This window comes from Sceloporus occidentalis, unplaced genomic scaffold (assembly GCF_023333645.1).
Source record: "Sceloporus occidentalis isolate IW3139 unplaced genomic scaffold, rSceOcc1.0.p SCAF_7, whole genome shotgun sequence".
Classification (NCBI taxonomy): domain Eukaryota; kingdom Metazoa; phylum Chordata; class Lepidosauria; order Squamata; family Phrynosomatidae; genus Sceloporus; species Sceloporus occidentalis.
In genome coordinates, this window is record NW_028316987.1 from 29,722,859 (window position 1) to 29,743,958 (window position 21,100).

Consider the following 21,100-nt stretch of genomic DNA (forward strand, 5'->3'; position numbering starts at 1 on the left):
GTGAACTTATGAGGTTTTCTTGGCAAGTTTCTTCAGAGGGGGGTTGCCATTGCCATCCTCTGAAGCTGAGAGAGTGTAATGTGCCCATGGTCACCCACGGGGTTTACATGGCTGAGCAGAGATTCAAACTCTGGTCTCCAGTCATAATCAAATGTTCAAACCACTACACCACACTGGAAAATACACATTAAATTTGGGAAGTGTCTTTAAATAAGAATGAATATAATGACATGCTGGAGTTGTCTATAAGAGACCTTAGCAGAATGATACTCTTGGATCCTGAGCATCATATTATCTCCTCAGCATTATGTACAGCTGCAGTGTGTTATATTCTTTCTTTAAAGCAACTATTTGATGTTTCCCCACCACCATTCCAAAATCTGGGAACTTCAGTTTTGTTTTGCTGTTGCAATGAGAAGAAATAGACATAATATTCCTGATATTGGTCAAAATACATCATTTATTTTCACTTTGAACCCAGTGTTTAATTATTAATTATTATTATTATTAATGTTTTCCCACCTCACCCAGTGGATCAAAGCGGGGTTACAGACTAATTAACCTGCCTTATGCCAAAGTAAAGTACTCAATCACTGCTTAATCTTGCCCTTTCTTGTCAGTCAGGTGGTCTGCTTTTGCTTTTTAAAGAGTGATACATACATACTGATATTTACATTTATCTTTTCCAAAATGAAAAATATATATAACATTTTAAAAATATTTCCTAGCGTCTTTGAGCCTTAATCCAATTACTAGTGTCAGCTAGAGGAAACCTAATGAATCCATGGGATTTACAGATGTGGTCAGCAAGAAGTTCATTCAGTCTACTCCAACTGAAGAACAACAATTCAATTTAGGTACAACGTTTTACCATCTATTTTTAACATGTTTAAGAATTTAATTTCAGTTGACACATAGTAAAGTATAATGTGTAGTATAAAGTATAGTACACATTTGCAAAATCCGATGATTTGCCTGAACAGAAAGGAGAAGACTGAGACAAGATTCAGGGAAGCAATAATGTGATAAACACCCACCAGACACCAAAAATCTAGCTTCGCCATGACAGTTTAGACAAATAGAGGGGTCATCCTTTAAGTTATTTTTTTTTAATTCCAAATTATTTTTTACCCCAAACTGCCCCAAAGAACAAAAGAGTTATTTCTTCCTCCCCCTGGAGCCCAACCTACACCTTTAAATTCCTCTCTCCCAAGTCTGAAAATGTCACATCACTTCTGGTTTCAACTTGATGTGGCAGTGTAGCCCATCAGGGGTTCAGGGATGTATAAAAAAATAGACACTGCCCCCAACACAGTTGCCTTCCCTGGTCCAGACATTCATATGTCTTGTTGCTTTCCCCTGCCTTCTGAGGAGGAAATGAACACACAGATGCTGTCAGGCATCTTCAAGCTGACTGCTGTTCTTAAAATGTTATGCTTGTCTTCTATTGCACTTAAATGGGACAAGTTTAAATTGCTTCCCAATAAGATTAGTTGAAACAATAAAAATAGCATCTAAAACATCTTGTCTCATTCATATTTTTTTTAAAAAAACAGAGGGGGAAAAATAAAGAAAGGGGGAATGAAAGCTAGAAGGGGCTGTTCTTGTGATTGCTTTTACAATAGTGATTAATTATGTATACAACACTAAAACACGCTAATAGCTTTATAATCATTAACTCATTTGAACCTCAAAACAATTAATAGACAGCTATAATTTCAATTTTCAAGATGCAAAAGTCAGGCTGAGATTGTGTTTGTGATAATCACAAAACGAGAGAAAACCCGCTAGATTCCATTGACAATGACATTTTCATTTAGAGATGGATATGCTAATCTGATTTCTCATTTAAAAAGGTCTACAGAAGGCAGATATTTCAAGGGCAGAAAAACAAATTTGCAGCTCACGAAAACATATTTGCACCTAGAAACTAGACATTCATTGAACACTGAGCAGCAACAAATGTATTTATTGTTTAATGAAAACGTAGGAATGAAGTGGTGTGGGGGAAGAGTTAAAACAGCATCTATCAGGTCAAAAGATCTTTTTACTAAACAGATTACACTGGATGATGACCCATTCATAACCAGGTTTATTTAGGCCTTTGGGGAGATCAAACCCTTGAGCATTCTCATCTATGGAGATGTCTAATGGGCATCAGCATTACCATGATTATCTAGCAACACTGTGATTGCAGATGGATGGACACAAAAATTTAAAACAGGATGATGCACAAGTTACTTATTCGGAACCACAATAAATACAGCTACAATTCAAAACTTCTTTCTGAAAGGCTAGAAGATATTCTTGGATGCAAAGTGCAATATGGCAATGAGAAACGGAAAAAAGAAAGCTTTAGAACAAGAAATTACCAGAGAATTTTGAATGTGGAGGCCCTGAGTTGACATAATGTATGTGAAGTGGCTTAAATACCTTAAATATAAAATGCTAAGTATTATCATTAATATAATGAAATTTAACAAAAGGAATGTTGGTCTCTCATGTGGAAAATCCAAGCAAAAATATAGGTGGGGGTCATTGTGGCTTTGCTGCAATTATGCTAATACCGGCACAAAGCATATTGCAGTCACAATTCACCTAAAAAGAAGAAAGATTAGAGAACACTTGTAGCAGGGTTAGAGAATCTATCTGCTTCCAATCTTGCTGACCTGCAGTTCCCATCATCTCTGAAAACTAGCCATACTGACTGAGACTGATGAGATGCTTTGATTGAGAGTTTCTGCATGACAGAGGGTTGGACTGGATGGCCCTTGTGGTCTCTTCCAACTCCATTATTCTATTATTCCATGATTCTAGAGTTTAAGTCCAGAAATATCTGCCAGGCTACATTTTTTTCCACCTTAGCTTAAATTCTGGAAACATGTAAGATGTGAAGGCTGGAAAAGGATACAAAACAACAAACATAAACAGAATATTAACTCAACCATATAGAGTTTTTCTTACAAAAAGGTGATAAAGACATGTTTCTGTTAATGAATCTTGAAAATCATGATTTGAGATACATTTCTTTACTTGTACAATATGTTGGCAGCAGTGTATTAACACAACTGTTATTTTAAATCTGTATGACATAGGAAAATTAACATTTCAAGGCATTATAGTAACTTCAAATAGTACATTTTTTTTGCAACAGGGAATCTGACTTCATTTTCTCCTTGACTGTGCAGAATAATTAAAAAGGAAACTCATCATGGCAATGTTCATGCTGTATCCCCAGTTTATTTTAGAGGCACTGAATGTTGATGCAAACCAAGTCCAAAATCCAGACTTGACTGGTCGAGGCAGCCTGATGGGCTCTAGAGTCATTGTGTTTTGCCACAACTGCAGCTCCCTTCCTGGTCCCAGGATTCCTGGGCTGCTTTCTCCTTCCAGCAGTTCTTCTTCACATGGCCAGGCTTGTCACAGTGAAAACATAGTTTTTCCCTGGACGCGGCTGCCATCTCTGGCTGTAGTTCCCTCGAAGCCTCTGGTGGGTTCGTGGATCTTGGCATCACCTGCTGCTGTCTCTGGAGCCCTGCCTTGAACCGGCATCGCTGACTTTCTTCCAAGACACGCGCTGACATCAGCTCCACCATCATCTGGTGTTCAGACACCCTGAAAACCATGCAGGATGTGTTCGTAGTCCTCAGTAAGGCTGCCCAACAAAATGTACGATTTTTGGTCTGGTGACAAGTTGACACCTCGCATTTCCACTTGGGCGAATAGATCGTGCATTATTTCCAAATGCCTTTCTGGATCCTGCCCCTGCTGCATCTTGCAAGCGTACAGCCTCTGACACCAGATCATCTTGGATAATGCTGTGCTGCTCTGACGAACTTGCTTGAGAGCATCCCACATAGCCTTTGCAGTCCTCTTATTCCAAACATGATTAATCTGGCTCAGTTCAAGGGTCAACAAAATAGTAGCTCTCACTTTCTTATCATTCTCAGTAGTGTCCTCTGAAACTCCATGCTGGACTACATGTCAAAGTCCCTCCCTGACAAGGAGAGTCTCGCAGTACTCAGCCAGGAACTGTAGTTTGTGTCACTTAATTTGGGAAACTTCACTGCCTCCATAATTAGAACAGCAAAGTCCTGGCAGTTTTCCCAACTCCCACAGTTCTATCTCTGTTTGCCTTCCGGCACCGGACAAATGAACAGCAACAAAAACAGTGCACTCACTTATAGCCAGTTGAATTCTTCAGCTCACAGACTGGGCACCATAACCCTTGTTGATGCAAATGTGAGCGCGCAGCGTAAACTTGGAAGCCTTCTGTAAAGATAATCAACCGGCAAGCTGTTGGAACATGCCAGGAAAACAACTGCCAGATAAAAGGCACACCAACTCCTGGCTTATCTCCGAAGAGGCACTTTGTTTATTTGTTGCAAAGACACACGCGAGAACAATTACCAACGCCATTCACCATCCACCAACTACAAACCGCACAAACTGTACAAACAGACATCTGGGCTTATATACATATTTGCCATGCGGCCACCTTGTCCAGCCTCTTCCTGTACAAGTTCCTGTGCATCTTGGAATATCTTTGCCCTTGCAAAGATGACACAGTATATTTACACATTGCTACTAGCTCTCTGGCACACACTGTGACCTTGGACATCGCCTGCTGTTTTGAGTCCCAGCTGCAGCCAATTCCAGGCTTCTGCAAAGTGAATAACCATTTCCAATATGTTACATCTGAACATTTTCATACACTCAATACTTTAGCACTGAAAGACAGTAACACAGCTGACAAGTTCATTTAAAAAACAGAAACAAAGGCGCTTTACAGACCGCCCAAAAAGGGTGGTCTGCCGGAGCCTCCGTTTCCGCTGTCGGGAAGCCTCAGCTTCCCGACGGTGAGGTTTCCTGGCTTCTTTTTGCGCCACGGAAATGATGCCACAAGGCGCCAATGGCGCACTCGCGGCGTCATTTCTGCGATGTGACATGCGGACACTAAGCATCCGCTACGTCAAAATGGCGGTGCCCATGTAGAATGGGTGCCACCATTTTGTACACGCTCAGCACGTACTGGGGGTAGGGGCGTCCGGAAAGGACGCCCCTTTCTAACCCCAGTACGTGCCGAGCACGTACTTTCCGCCTGTGCAGAACAGGCCAAAGAAACCTTTTAAGCTGTTCTTAACCACCCTTGGAAAGGGATCTTGTAGGATCTTTGAGACTAACTGAAGGGTTTTCTAGCCTAGCAAGGAAAATCATAACCACCTCACAGTATTCTCCCCTGGATTCACCCCATTAGCACCACATCTATTTCAAATAAACTGGACTCAAATTGTATTGATAGCCACACATTCCCATGCCCAAATTCAATTCACTACAAAAAGGGAATACACGCATAAATCTATCAGTCAATAGCCTTAACTATTACCCTGTCAAACTTACCATCCACCTTCCACTCACTGGATGTCTGCCCCATCCAGTCTCCTTTTCCCCTTTATGCCCCTGTGAGTGATCTAAGGGAAAGAACATTACATTTCTTTCTCTCATTTTTTTCCTATTAGAAACCTATTAGAAGGAGAAGAAGGCAAGGGAAAACAACTCTGGTTCCTATGGCAACATCGGGACTGGGGAAGTCTGGAATTTGACTTTGCAAAGTCAAAATATCCTCTGCACTCTACTTGGACATGATGGTTTCCTCCAGATTCCCAAATGCTTTATTTATTGATGTCCTTTTATTTTTACTGCCTGCTCACCTGAGCAGAGGGTGGGGAGAGTCGTGGGTGCACTAGAAAGGTAGACACACAGGACTGAGTTAGGATGGCAAATAAGACTGCCTGTGGAGTGCCTCTGTGACCCATCTCATGGGGTGGGGGAGTTAATGCCATGACTGGCCTCCCAACTCCAGTGTTTAAACAAGACAGTAAATCAGCAGTAGTTTTGACTACTAAGTATTCCACAGTTACCCAGACTTTCTCCCAAGTAAGTGTTTCCAGCTATTAAGGCTACTTTCCTAAAAGGGCAGAGCCCTTTGTGTGAACAGAACTGCAGGAACAGGAGTTTCTGATAGTGGTGGAGCAAGAAGAAGAAGGTCCCTCCCTTAGATCACTCACTGGGGCAAAGTGAGAGAAAGAGGGGACAAACGGGGGGGGGGGGGGGGAAGACTGGATCATGGAGGCATCCAATAAGAGTGCAAGATGGATGCCTTACTCAATCTTACCTGCCCTGAAACTACCCCACCCCTGATGCCAACCTAATCCAGATAGGACACACTTAGCCAAAACCATTCTTTAACCTGGAAAATGCAGACTAAAATGTGAGGTTTTTTTTTAAAAGGAACTAACATGTAAAAGAAGTGGCTTCACTGAAAGAACATTCATATATTGTGTGTTCCTAAAGCCACAGAATTGAAGTGGGCATGAATTTTTCTGGTAATGCAGACAACTCATAAGAGAAAGAGGTTGGTAGCATATGCTTTTGTAGACTTAAATGTACTTCACCATCTTTCTGTATGTATATTTAAAATAGCAAAATACCACTTAAATGAACACAAGGTAGAGTGGTATATCTGTATAATGTGTCTTAACTAAGTGTGAGCAATTAATGAAACTAGTCATTTTTACTGGATTGACTTTATCAAATCTATGCCTTCTGAACCTCTGCAGATATGGATGCAATTTGGGGTCAGAAATCAGTACATACCTGAGTTTGCAACAGATTGCAGAACAGAAAATAAGGTTATTGGTCAATTACACAAAGTAAAATTTCTAAAGTGTACATAAGCACATTTCAGTTAATAGGTACAAGTATCCAAAATATGTGCATATGAAAGAAGGTCATGCCAAAAGATCTACTGACTTCTGTTTGGAGGAAAAACCTCAAGGAAATGGGGAGGAACAATTTAGGTAGGGGAAACACAAATACGTGAAGACTGGTGGGTTTGTCAAATCCTCTCAACTCCCCACTCAATCCCATAAAGAAGAACAATATCATCCTGTAAAACTGAGAGAACCTGGATGTTCATTTCTTAGAATCATAGAAAATCATAGAATCACAGGGTTGAAAAAGACCACAAGGGCCATCCAGCCCAACCTCCTGCTATGCAGGAACACACAATCAAAGCACCACCAACTTCTGCTTAAAAACCTCCAAAGAAAGAGACTCCACCACACTTTGAGGGAGTGTGTTTCACTGTCGAACAGCTCTTACTGTCAGAAAGTTCCTCCTAATGTTGAGGTGAAATCTCTTTTCCTATAGTTTGAATGATCAAAGTCCTATTCTCTGGAGCAGCAGAAAACAAGCTTGCTCCCACCTCAGTACAACACACCTTCAAATATTTAAACAGGGCTATTTTATCACCTCTTAACTATCTCTTCTCCAGGCTAAACATACCCAGCTCCCCAAGTCTCTCCTCGTAGGGCACAGTTTCCAGATCCTTCACACTCCAGCTTGTCAACATCCTTTTTTAACTGTGGTGCCCAGAACTGGACACAGTATTCCAGGTGAAACCTGACCAAAGAATAGAGTGGCACTATTACTTCCCTTGGTCTAGACACTATACCTCTATTGATGCAGCCTAGAATCGCATTGGCTTTTTTAGCTGCCACATCAAACTGTTCACTCATGTTCAACTTGTGGTCTAGTAGGACACCTAGATCCCTTTCACATGTAGTCTTATTAAGCCAGCGTCCCCCATCCTATACCCATGCATTTTATCTTTTCTACCTAAGTACAGTACCTTTCATTTCTCCATGTTGAAATTCATTTTGTTAATTTTGCCCCTGCTTTCTAATCTATTAAGGTCATTTTGAATTTTGATCCTGGCCTCTGGGCTATTAGCTATTCCTCCTAATTTGGTGTCATCTGCAAATTTGATAAGTATGCCCTCTATTCTTTCATCCAAGTCATTGATAAAGGTGATTAAAAAATGTGTACATTAAAAATATGTATAAATGTGCGTCAGTAAATGTATGGATACACATAAACAATACAAAAAACTTTGAAATTGGGCCATAAAATGCACAGTTATTTTAAAAATATGTAAAGTCTGACATTTCCCTGGGGGTGGGCTAACAAATGACCAGGAATTTGGTGGAAATGGTTGTGACAGACATTCCTATTTATTAACTGTGGAATTCTGCCCTATCCATCTCTCCATAAAGAGTTTATAGAACTAGGCTAGATAGACCAGCTAACCCAGCCCAAGGCAGCTTCCATACCACTAAAACACATTCCTTTATATTCTTATTTATATTACTTCTTGGCATCTTCTCTATTAGAGCATTATGCATATTTTCTGTAATATTAAGTCACCAATTGGGAAGCAGATAAAATATATCCATTCAGTGGTTTCATTAGGCTTGGTGTTGCCCAGTGAAAGTGCCCAGAAAGTAGTGCCGGGGTGGGGGGCAGCAGTGGCAGCCTACCCCCTCCCTCCCTCCCATTGCTTCCCTCACCTGCCCCTTTCCCCTTCTGCCTGGTGCCTGGCCAGAATCAGAAAGAGCTGCTGGGTGGCAGTGGCAGAGTTGCCTATCCCTCCCCTCCTGCCACCCCTCTCATTTGCTAGTCTGCCTGCCCACCTGTTGGGCAAGTGAGGCAGCAAGAGGGGGTGGAACTGTTGTACTTGCTCTGTTGGCTTCCTCCTTGCAGGGAGAGCCAGGGCAGTGGAAAAGCCATGAGGGTCTTGCGCTGCCCCTCCTCTTCCCTTGTCTTGATTTCTGCCTCATGGAAAGAGCTAGGGCAGTGGAGAAGCCATGAGGGGTGCCTCACCCCTCCTTTTCCACTGTCTTGGCTTCCTTCACAAGAAGAGAGCCAGGGCAGCATAGTAGCCATGTGGGGGTTGTATTTCCCATCCACCTCCACTGCCTTGGCTTTCTCCTCATGGAGAGAGCCAAGGCAATGGAGAAAAAGAGGTGGACACTGAGCACAGCAACACCACATGCCTGCAGTGGGAGAACGGCCTGACCTGGTGTCACCCCTCCTCTGAGCTGTCACCTGTTATGGTATATACTCCTCGCACCCCCTAGTGATGCCACTCTATCCATTACAATTTTTTCCAAGGACACTTGACTTGGGTTTGCTACATTAAGCAAAATCACTCTTGTCTCTCTATATCAGTGGTTCCCAACCTGTGGGTCGGGACCCCTTTGGGGGTCGAATGACCCTTTCATGGGGGTCGCCTAAGACCATTGGAAAACACCTATTTAATTACAGTTATGAAGTAGCAATGAAAATAATTTCATGGGTTTGGGTCACCACAACATGAGGAACTGTATTAAGGGGTCACGGCATTAGGAAGGTTGGGAACCACTGCTCTATATTGTGATAATAAACGGTAATATATAAAATCTTCCATTGCAATTACAGTCGGCCCTCCACATTCATGGGGGTTAGGGGAACAAGAACCCCTTGAATGTGGAAAATTCGTGAATAAGGCAAGCCCCGACCACCTCCTCCTCTAATGCCTGGGACAGCTGTAGCCAGTTGTCTCAGGCATGGGAGGGGTCAGAGGAGCCTGTGTGTGAGCCTTGCCTACCTCCTCTGATGCCTGGAACAGCTCTGGCAGGCTGTCCCATGCATCGAATGAGGAGGTGGAAGGGGCTCATGCGCAGGCTCCTCTGGCCCCTGTGATTGCGAATACTGTACCCAAATTTGTGAATGCCAAGTCCACAGATGTGAAGAGTCAACTGTATATGAAGCACTAACAGTTTGGGGGGAGTATATTAGTTAACACACACACACACATATTTATATATGTTAGCTAATATACTCCCCCCAAACTGTTAGTGCTTTGTTCACTCCCTTGAGCATAAGTTTCCTGCTGTATGGCACAGTGCCCATAGAATATTTCAGGTTACTTCTAAATAATAACTTCAACATTGTTTAAACTGGGTACTAATTAACTCATTCCTTCCAGAAAGAGAATACATACATATTGTGCTATAATTCTAATGTTGGAGAAGGAGACTGGGTTTCAAATGCTCATCAAGCCATAAAGTGCATAGAGCATGACTTAGGACCTTATCACATGTTGGGGGTGGTGGTGGAGCTCAGATCCGCAGTCATGCCTGTTCTAGCAATGCAAAGTGTGATGTATTTTTCACACCAGATCCAGAGTCACTCCTGTCTAGCAATGTGAATTAAGGTTAAAACGTGATGTTTTAGCACACCTGATTGCCTTTCTGTTGCACTTCCAAATTGAGGGGGAAGCGAAGTCAGTTCTATTCCAAGCAAGTCACGTGATGCTGATTCAAGCAAAGCGGAGTGAGTGCACATCGTATTACCACACCAGAGGGTTCAACGATTCGAATCAGCACCCTTGCACATGCTCAGTGGGGCTTTGGACGCTGTCCTCCTTCCATGCCCCCTCCTTATCTGTCATTCTTCATGGGGTGAAGAAGCAGTGAGGGAATGATGGGATAGGTTGCTGGGGGTCCCTGGGGCCAGGATTGGGATGCAGGAGAAGGCAGGGAATGATGGGATAGCTCACTGCAGGTCTCTGGGGCCAGGACTGGGATGCAGGAGAAGGCAGAGGATGATGGGCTAACTTGCTGGGGTCGCTGGGGCCAGGATTGGGATGCAGGAGAAGGCAGAGGATGATGGGATAGTTTGCTAGGGGTTGCTGGGGCCAGGATTGGGATGCAGGAGAAGGCAGAGGATTATGGGATAGTTTGCTGGGGGTTGCTGGGGCCAGGATTGGGATGCAGGAGAAGGCAGAGAATGATGGGCTAGCTTGCTGGGGGTCGCTGGGGCCAGGATTGGGATGCAGGAGAAGGCAGAGGATGATGGGCTAGCTCGCTGCAGGTCTCTGGGGCCAGGATTGGGATGCAGGAGAAGGCAGAGGATAACGGGATAGTTCACTGGGGGTCGCTGGGGCCAGGATTGGGATGCAGGAGTAGGTAGGGGATGATGGGAATGATGAGATGGGTTGCAGGGTGGCAGAGGGGGTGAGATGGCATGAAGGAGGAGGAGGGGGATGATGGAGCAGGACGCAGGGGGCCAAGGGAGGGGTAACATCGGAGTGGTTTTCCACACCAGACCAATTTGCAGTGCAATCGAAGTGAGCCTGGAAGCGAATTCTATGAAGTCACTTTTTTCCGGTTTTACCAAAATGAGGGGTCACTTTGGAATCACTGGGGAAGCACCTTACAAGGAGCTCCCATAGAAAGGAATGGCGTCTGATAACACATTCACGTTACGACGTGAATGCGCATTGTTGGAAGTGCAGTCACGTCAGAACTGAGCCGGAAAATCTCCAAAAAGCTCCGTGTGATATAATCCTTAGTTCCTGTCCCATTTGTCAGGCTAAAATACTCACAGGATAGTCTTCTTGTTGGTGAGGCAGGATGAAAATACAATAAATAAATTAGGTTAGGCTGTTGTGGCTTCTCTCCAAAAAGCCTTTGGAATGTTAGTTCTATGAAGACGCTAGACAGAAATGCTTTTACAAAGCCTCAATTCTGGGGCTGGAATGGATGAAAGGGGCAGTCAAACTCTGCAATTGCTATAACAATGAACATATTATCACAAATGGTCAAAATACTGTATCCTTGATTTATGTCACTCAAATTATCAGTAAATAGACCCTCACAGCTTGTGGGTGGGCTCTTGAATCCTGCAGTGCTAATAGAAAATCATGTAGATATTGTGGCTAGCAGTGCCTTTGCCTAGTTTCATATATCATGGGCCAGTTTAACAAACAAGATCTAAATCTGAAGTTGAAGGCTTCTTTTAACTTCCTTCTTTTAACTTCTCTAGTGATTTATTTTTAGCATGTGGGATGCCACAAGGAGAAGAAATCACAGGGCCATAATTGCAATCTAGAATTTAATAACACAACAACTACCGTACCTAGTTGGATCAGACTGTACCTTTAGCCAATCCAGTGCTCTATCACCAATAATGGCTGACCAGATGTTAAGAAGCCATCACTCTCTCTAACCAGGTAGGTTCCATTTGGTTTACCAAATCTCCATTGTTTGCTTAATCCTTTTTATTTAGAACTATCCAAAAATGTCACCATCTCCACATCTAGTGGTAGCAGTATGAGCCTCAAATAGAAATGTTGTTAACAACACAAAAAGAGACTTTGATTTGATTTTGTGAAAGCTAGTGGCTTAGAATTATCTGATTTTGTCTGCATGCTTTTAGTAGTGTAGTCTATTCTTCACTTTTTTTCTTTTAACTTATGTGTAAATGTCACATTTTGTAAGAACTGGGAAAGCTAACATGAGACTGCCAGTCTCTTTTTAAATCCTTATCACTCCCACATAAGACACACATCCATGTGCACACATGCACACACGCACCCATTGAAATATTATAGGGGTACATTGATCGCCCACATTAAAGTGGATCACGCATAGACTCCTTTTGTTTCCTGCTGACATGCTTGATTGTGCTCAGAAAAAAAGGATGAGGTTTTAAAAAAATCTTAAGCAATAAGTCTCTGAGACTCATTGGATATTCTGATGCCAGTGATGCCTAAATGATTCAGCTTTATTGAGACAGAAGATGGAGCTGCATTTCTGTAAAAGCTCACAAAACAATACATTTAAGGTCCCACAGGGCTGTTCTGTAACAACAGCTTTATACTGACAGCCTTTTAGAGATGGTAAAACAGAACCTTTTGTAAAGACGGTAAAAAGGCTTACAAAAGAGTTTAAAGAAGGAAAAATCAGTCTGGTTTAATATATGGACAGCAGTATTAAAACAACCTGTGCTCATTTTACTCATACCACTTTAGTACTAGAGGAAAAGAAGCCAGCACCTTGCCCACTCAGAATAACCACCCCATAGCTTACCTGTTCTATCTACTTGCTCATTGTGTCCTCCTCCTTTGTAGCAAAGAGGAAGTGCCAAACTTGGACCACCTCTGTATATGAAGCTCTCCTTTTGTTGGCAAGAGGAGTTCCTTCTGTCTGATGGCAGCCAATAGTAACACACACACTTACACACTAGCACTGCACAGAGAAATGCAGGTGAAGAGCAGATAGAAAAACCTGGAATGGATTCTCCACTTGACTGAAGTTCTAGTCTTTGCAGAACTTAGGTTTAAGCAGCAGTGCAGGCAAACTGAAAGACATGGGCTGGATTTTTCTCTTAAAAAAAACTACACATATATGTCTTGGATCTTTTTGAGGCTTAATGGTATTATAATTACATCGAGTAATTAAAACCAGCTGATATTTCATGCATGGCATTCAGCTTAAGCATTTTCCAGAAAGGTATTTTTTTAGGAATCAAAAACAACATAGCTGAGGCCAGCATTTCACAGATGATAACAGGATGATTTTATAATCTTCTAATTTTAAGATTTACACAGCAAGTAACACTGCCTGAACACAAAACCTACAGATCCCCTATTACATATTGCTGAAATGTCTTCCTTGCTTTTTTAAAACTGTGTGTTTTGAAGCCAGGCTTGGAATCAGAGCAAAATGGGGTAGGGGAGAGGGGGAGAGCATGTTAGGAAGCCAGCTATATCTAGGGCCCTGTCTACATGGGCCAAATAAAATGCCCTCCCACAGTCCTCTCAGCAGTGAGTCCAGATAATGCATAGTCCAAACCCCAGTTCTGGTATGAACAGTCTGGATGACATCCAGGCCATTCAGCACAAAAGCCAGGGTATATCCCCCTTACATTGAATTTTAAAAACTCTCTGGAATCACCCAGAAGATCCAGAGTCATTGGTGTGATATGGGACAGCTGTTTACAATGTTGTCATGTTGTGCTGCTGGATGTAGCCACAACATGTTGCTTCTTCTGAGGTCAGAACGAAGTGCCCAGCTATGTGATCGACACACTAGACACATCTTGTTCTGACCTCAGAGGGAGTGATATGAAGCAGCAGTGGCCACACCTGGTGACACATTAGGGCATGCATATGAACATCTGGCCCACATCACATCATGAGTGCCGGGTAATGGGGGATGTTGGGGCAGCTTTGGGGCCAGAATACTCCAGGCTGTCCCTGGAATATTCTGGTTTATGCAGAAAGGACCTAGGGCAGTCAAGAAGGGTCAGGACCATTTTTTTTCCCTTTACACTCTGGTCATCCCTGGTGGTGCAGTGGTTAAATGCCTGTACTGCAGCCACTCACTCAAAACCATAAGGTTGCGAGTTCAATACTAGCCAGAGCTTGCGATTCAGGCTTGCATCCTTCTGAGGTCACTAAAATGAGTACCCAGCTTGTTGGGGGCAATTAGCTTACAGTTGTAAACCACTTAGAGACTGCTCAGTTCAGTATGAAGTGGTATATAAATGAAGCTGCTTTTACTATATGCAAAGTTATGAATCTTTAAATCTTTGCTTGCCTTAAGATGTTCTTTTAAGTATAGTGGTGGGGGGAGAGGGTTTCAAGGAACAAGCACTATAAACCACTTTCCTGGGAGTAAGCACTACTAAATTCAGTAGAATATACTTCTGAGTAGGTCTGCCTAAGATTGCCACATACACCTTCAATCCACTTTCCTGGCACAAAGCCCCACTGAACTGATTGTGCTGTTAAGGCTGCAATTCTGTACAAGGTTTGGGGTGTGTGTGTGATGCCAGTGATGCCAATGGTAATGGCACAGCAGATGGAGAACAGTGCTGCCAAGTGAGTGAGCACACATGAACATCTGTGAATATGTACATGCATTGTGGGAAAACAAAACAAGGTTGCAAAACATGTGGTTTTTTTTTTTTTTTTTGGTAGCCACTGTGGACATGAAAATAATTATATATATATATATTTGGGAAAGCAAAACAAATATGCAAATAAACCTGATTTTGTGACATCTGCTATCATGGGGGCTAAAATTAATATGAAACAGCCAACACATGGCCACAGGCTATGCCCCCAAACAGTTCCCAGTTTGTCTTCATGATGGAGAACTTGTGTAGCTTGTCTTCTGGATTCCAGATTGGATCAAAAGGGATGCAAGTGACTCAAAAGGAGTCAAAATGAGACAAAAATAATTGATATTGGAGCTGGTAGTAGTGTAGACTCACCCATAGATAGGGCAGCCTTGTTGGTCTATGCTAGCACCAACACTGTAATCCTCTTTCTTTCCCTCAATATCTGGTGACTATTAGTAAGATTTAGATTATGATTTTTTGATGTTTCAGCAACTTCACTTTTATTTACATATGCTTGCCAGTGAAGGACTCTGGTTAATGGGTTGTTGTTGTTGTTGTTGTATGCCTTCAAGTTGTTTCCAATACATAGTGGGACTAAAGCAAACATATCACAGTTTTCTTGGCAAGATTTCTTCAGAGTGGGGTTGCTTTTGCCTTTCTCTGAGGCTGAGAAAGTGTGCCCAAGGTCACTCAATAGGTTTCCATGGCTGAGCAAGGATGTCTCCAGTCTTAGTGCTCAAACCACAACACTATCTGGTTTTTGGTTAATGAGGACAACCATTAAAAGTAAAGTTTGGAAAACTTTTCTTTTTCTTAGAAAAGATTTTTTATTAAGTTACAATTTTCATGTATTGTTGAAATCAAACCTGAGGAGAAAATATATTCAAAGCAATGCTTCGAAAATGTTTTTTGGCTGGACTACAACTGCTACATGTTTGTAAAAGAAATGCTTGGAAAAATGTTTAAAAGAGAGCTGAGAAAAGTTTGGTTTTTTCCCCTCTAGTCATGCAGAGCTTTTTCCAACTATGTCTGGCATGATTAATATTTTCTCATTTATGTTTTGTATTTGTTATTTGAATGACATACTCTGAGAAATTGTGGTTAATGTGTATGTAGAATGTAGAATGACATCACCAGGAGCCACTCACTGTGAAACCACTAGAACCATCTACATGTGGCAGAAGTAGGACTTTAGGGGTTTACGTTTTGGCCTGAAATCTCAGCAACTGACCTGGCAAGCCTGAATATACTACATTAAATAGATAAATTCATGGATAAGTCATCAATCAATATCCCTCTTTTACCTTCTCTAATGACCCACTTCAGTAGTCTCTACTTCTGTTTTCCTGTCAGCTTCCTTACAAGCAGACTTCTAAACAGATTTTTCTTCCTTGGAAAAGAATCATTGTTTTTAAAGCTAATATGAACTGAACATTTTGATGTAGTTAAAGTAACTGTTACTTTTAAAAAATAACAAGCCAAAAATATAATAATAATAATAATAATAATAATAATAATAATAATTTTAATTTATATGCCACCTCTCCTGCAGGATCGAGGCAGTTTATAATATCAGATAAAATACAATATAAAATACAACATATATTAAACTGCATTCTAATGATTCCCACCCACCCCCACTATACTATGACAAAATATCATAAACAACTCAAACAATTAAAACAGTTAAAATAATCAACTATCAAGCCAGTCAGAGACAAGAGGTAGGGCAATTTGGGTATTCTCTATGGTAGTCTGTATCCATGACAGACTGGGTGGATTATTCAGGGAAGGCTTGTCGGAAGAGATCTGTCTTTACAGCCCTTTTAAAGCTGTTAAGATTGGTAATGTTCCGGATCTCCTCCGACAGGCCATTACATCATTTGAGAGTGGCTGATGAAAAAGCCCTCTGAGTAACGGCGTCAACCTGGTCTTTATTGGTTGAAGAAGGTTTTTCCCAGAGGACCTATGTGTATGAGGCAGATTGTATGGAAGGAGGTGATCCCGCAAATAGGTTGGACCCAAGCCATGTAGGGCTTTAAAGGTCATAACCAACACCTTGTATAGTGTCCAGAAACCAATAGGCAGCCAGTGAAGAGATTTTAAGATAGGAGTAATGTGGTCACCTCTAGCAGTCCCAGTGACCACTTTGGCTGCCATATTTTGGACTAGTTGAACTTTCCTGACTAGGCACAAGGATAGCCCCATGTAGAGTGCATTATAGTAGAGTCTTGAGGTTACCAGCACATGCACTACAGTTTCTAGGTCCCTACATTCCAGGAAAGGATGCAGCTGGTGTATCAGCTGAATCTGATAGCAAGCACTCCTGACTGTCGCATTTATCTGATCAGACATCTGAAGCGACGAATCTAGGAGTATTCCCAGACTGCAAACACAGTCCTTTAAGGGGGGTATGACTCTCACTAAGAGGTTTATCACACGGAGGTTTATCCAGTTCAGATCCGGGGTGACTCCTGGTTCAGCTATGCGAATTCATGTCGTAATGTGAATGTTTTATCACACATGGTTGCCCTTCTGTTGCCCTTCCAAATCGAGGGGGAATCGAATCCAAGGCAAGTCACGTGATGCGGATTCATGCAAAGCGGAGTGATTGCAAATTGTATTACCACACCAGTGCATACCATGTGGATTCAACTATTTGAATTGGGACCCTTGCGCATGCTCAGTGGGGGTCTGAATGCATCCTGAACCTTTTCACTTCCGGGATTAAGAAGGGAGCCTGGTTCCACTTTCACGTGAATGACAGCTTCACCTTTCTTCCTCCCTTCTATTTTCCTATCCCTGGCAGCCAAATTCAAACGGGGTCCTCCGTGTCAGAGCCCCCATCCAAAATCTTTTCCTCTCATATTAATGGTTCTGTTGTTGTGCTCAAATACCCTTGAATTTATTTTCAAGGAATTGCAAGAGGACACATTTCAGAGGATGAGTAATGTTAGAGGAGAAATGAAGAGAACAGAGAAAAAGAGAACATATGGCTATCTTGATTTTCTCTTGCTTAGGAATGGTACCAAATTTGATGGATCACAAGAAAACATGAAATTAATATCAAATGCTATGTTACACACATTTCAGAATCTTTTGTTTTGCATCCTGCCATCATCAGTTTTCAAATTTGAGCAATTTTGCCATGAGCACAGTTATTTTTTTAAAAAGTAGAACTATTTGCCAGGGGCTGAATGGAGACTGAAGGCTCTCAGCTGCAATAATTTAAGTAGCAATATTAGAATTAATAAAAGTATACAATGAAAAAATTGGCTGATTGGTTCATATCCACATAGATCTTCCACTTGTTAGTTCCCTGTCTCATGCTATCCAGGGATTTCCTCCAGCTTTGATCTCTCACTTTCTTTGGAGCAGTCTTTTTAGGCACTTGTCTTATTCCTTGTACATGCCTCACCCACCACCCATACCCTCTTCACCTTCTCTTGGGCCTTTTTTCTCATTTGTACTTTCTTGATTAGTTCTGTTTTCACTGTTCTTTGCACTACTTATGCAGAACTGCTGAAGAAGGCAGTAATTTTGATACTTTTTAAAAATGAGAAATAGGGAAAGAGGTCCTTTAACAAATGAATTATTACTAAATTATTATTGATATGGGGAAAAGGAAGAACTTTAGTCATACCCTTGCAAAGCAAGCCAAGTGCAAAGTTATAAGGTATAGTATTTCATGAGCAGCTCACATGCTGTTCATCAAATGGCTGGTTTATTAATTGCCCTGGCTTTATTAAAATATTTATTTACTTATTTAAAGTATTTCTGTGTCACCTCCCACCCCAGAAGGGCTTCCAAATCGATAAAGAAATAAATATTAATTAAAACAATACAAAGATAAAAGCATTTTTAAAATACATTAAAATACTCTTTAAAAACTCCTAAAGTAGCCTAAAAACAACACCGAAGTCCAGTTTTTAAACAGTTAAAACAGAAATATTAAGTGCCATGCAGAATAGGACTGCTTTGGCTGCCCAATGGAAGCTTCAAAGAGATGGGGCCGCCTAACTTCCTTGGGTAGGGAGTTCCACTGTCGAGGTGCTACTATGAGAAAACTCTGGCATTGTACAGACCGGCGTTGTACATTCCTAGCTTTTTGGAGCACCATACATATAAAGACCTTCATGCTGAAGAATGTGATTGTTCATCTCTTGATCACAAAATTCCTATGCTGTCTTTTCATTTTCAAATTCTCATAGTTTCACGTGAAAGAAAGAAGTATACTGCTTTATGTAATCCTGAGTCTGTGAAGATGGGGATAAAGTCAACATAATCTGAGGCATGCATATCTGCATTGATTCTTTCACTTTCCTCATACAGTATATTATTTTATGCTTCTCATTCCCCCGAAGAATAGATTAATTCAGGAGCAGATTGTGAATCCTTGTACAAAGAAAGTACAGGTGACAATAGTATGTTATCTTGTCTGAAGATGCCAGCCACAGATGCAGGCGAAATGTCAGGAATAAATTCTTCTAGAACATTGCCACATAGCCCAAAACCCCCACAAAAACAATGTTTTGTATTTTTTCCTGTGTGTTTTTAGGCAGAAAGTAAATATAAAATGGTCTTTGTGGCAGGTACCCCGACAAACATGTTTCAGTCCTACTGAATTAAACGCACACATTTGCAGTTCCCCTGATGGCTGCTTCTTGACATATATAGTGGTCCCTCCACATTTGCGGGGGTTAGGGGCAAAAGACCACCACGAATGTGGAAAAACCATGAATACCCCTCCCCACAGTTAAAGGATGGGGGGAGGGAATAAAGAAGAGCATGCACGCCTGCTCCTTTTGTCTGTCCCTCTCTTCCTTTAACTGGCATCTCTGAGTCAGTTAAAGATGGGAGAAGGGATGAAGAGGAGCGTGTGCTCCTGCTCTTCTTGCCTGCTCCTCCCATCCTTTAAATGGCTCAAGGAAATGGCTGAAGGATGAGAGGGGTGAAGAAGAGGAGCACACATGCACTCTCATCCTGACTGCTCCCCCCCTCCTGGGCTTCTTTTCCCTCCCAAGGGGAAAGCCTGAGAGGGAGTAGGAGTGTGCACCTATGCGGGCTTAACATCATGAATAATAAAAAATGCAGATGTTTAACCCACCAAAGTTAAGGGCTGACTGTAGTTCCAGAACTGATGGTCCTGCTTTAATTTGTTTGGTCAGATTAAACATGGTATAATTGCTATTTCCTTGGCAATCACACTTGTAGGCAGAACTGTGCTAGGGTTGCCATTATACCTGTTTAGCTGGGTTTCACACAGTTTCTAGGCCTATCATCCAATTTCCATTAGGACAGTCAGCTGGCCCAACTTCCAGGCTTTTATTATTGTTTTTTTTAAAATAAAAAAGCAACTCTGCAGTACTTACAAGGAGTCAAGTTATGGAGCAAAATGTGCAGTCACTCTTCTGTTTAATTCTTTAATCCTTTGGGTGTATTTACTTAATGCATGGAAATCTCACATTTAGGACTGACATTCTTCATCCCTCCTCTCTTATTTCCATAAGGATCAATGTTATAACTTCAAGACAGTCTAGCATTTGAATGAACACTTGGTTAAAGTTTATTTTGCAGAACTCCTTGCAAAGATTTCACAGAAAGCAACAGTGATTTAGAGTGAAGGAAGAAGAATGCAACAATGCAGGGTAAAGATTGTAATGCAAAGATTTGTATTTGAGGTTTCATAGAGTCTGTTTGTGACTTGCTTGACATCAATGAGGGGAAGCAGAGTGATGGCTTGGGAAGATATCACATGACTGAAATTGGAAGTATAATCCAGTGTCATCCTGAATGCAATCATGCGTATTCACGATATTGCGCGAAAAGTTACCACACACGATCGCTGGCAGTCCAAAGGCACTCCGAACGCAATCACGCGTCAATCCACAGTTAAGTAAATTCGGTGAACTAGCGGAGTCACAAACTCTATTCCTAGGCAACTTCGCACTCAGTGTGCTGTTGTTTGGTGTGATGTGCATGTCTCCTTTGACCCTGGTACCCCCCCCCCCCAAAACTGGAAGGGAGAGTTCCCATGAAGCCACACTGTAATTCCACTTCAATTTTGCTTCCGCTTGTCCTTCAGCATTGTTGAGGGGGGGCTGCTGCCTGCTAATTAGAGACATGGACTGGGAGCTATTGGATAGCCATTATATTCATGTTTTAACGTGACAAGAGTGAATATATGCTCATTTTAATGTGAATAGAGCACATTCTTTCAACCATTCTCCCCACCACCCCTCCAACCTCTTTTGTAAATTATGGGGATCCTTGGTTCCTCTCTCTCACTCGCCTAAATATGCTATGCTCCAGTCATCTGGAGTCTCACTGAGCATGTGCAAGGGTGCCAATTCACAATTAAGAACCCACCGATGTGATGGCTTAGGAGTTTATCAGACGCAAGTTTTTGGCGATTTTTCCTGCCCAAAGAGTCACTTTTGTGCAACCAACATTGCGCAATAAAGCAATAACGCGATGTTCTTCCAGATGTCATTCATTTCTATGGGAGCCTGTTGTGCAACGC

The 21,100-nt window shown here is 41.9% G+C and overlaps 1 protein-coding gene across 2 annotated transcripts in view; it reads right to left on the reverse strand.

The window, feature by feature from the left end:
- The window catches only part of LOC149309469 (contactin-associated protein-like 2), a 1,389,887-nt gene that overhangs the window by 38,401 nt on the left and 1,330,386 nt on the right, over positions 1-21,100 (reverse strand). The window lies entirely within an intron of this gene.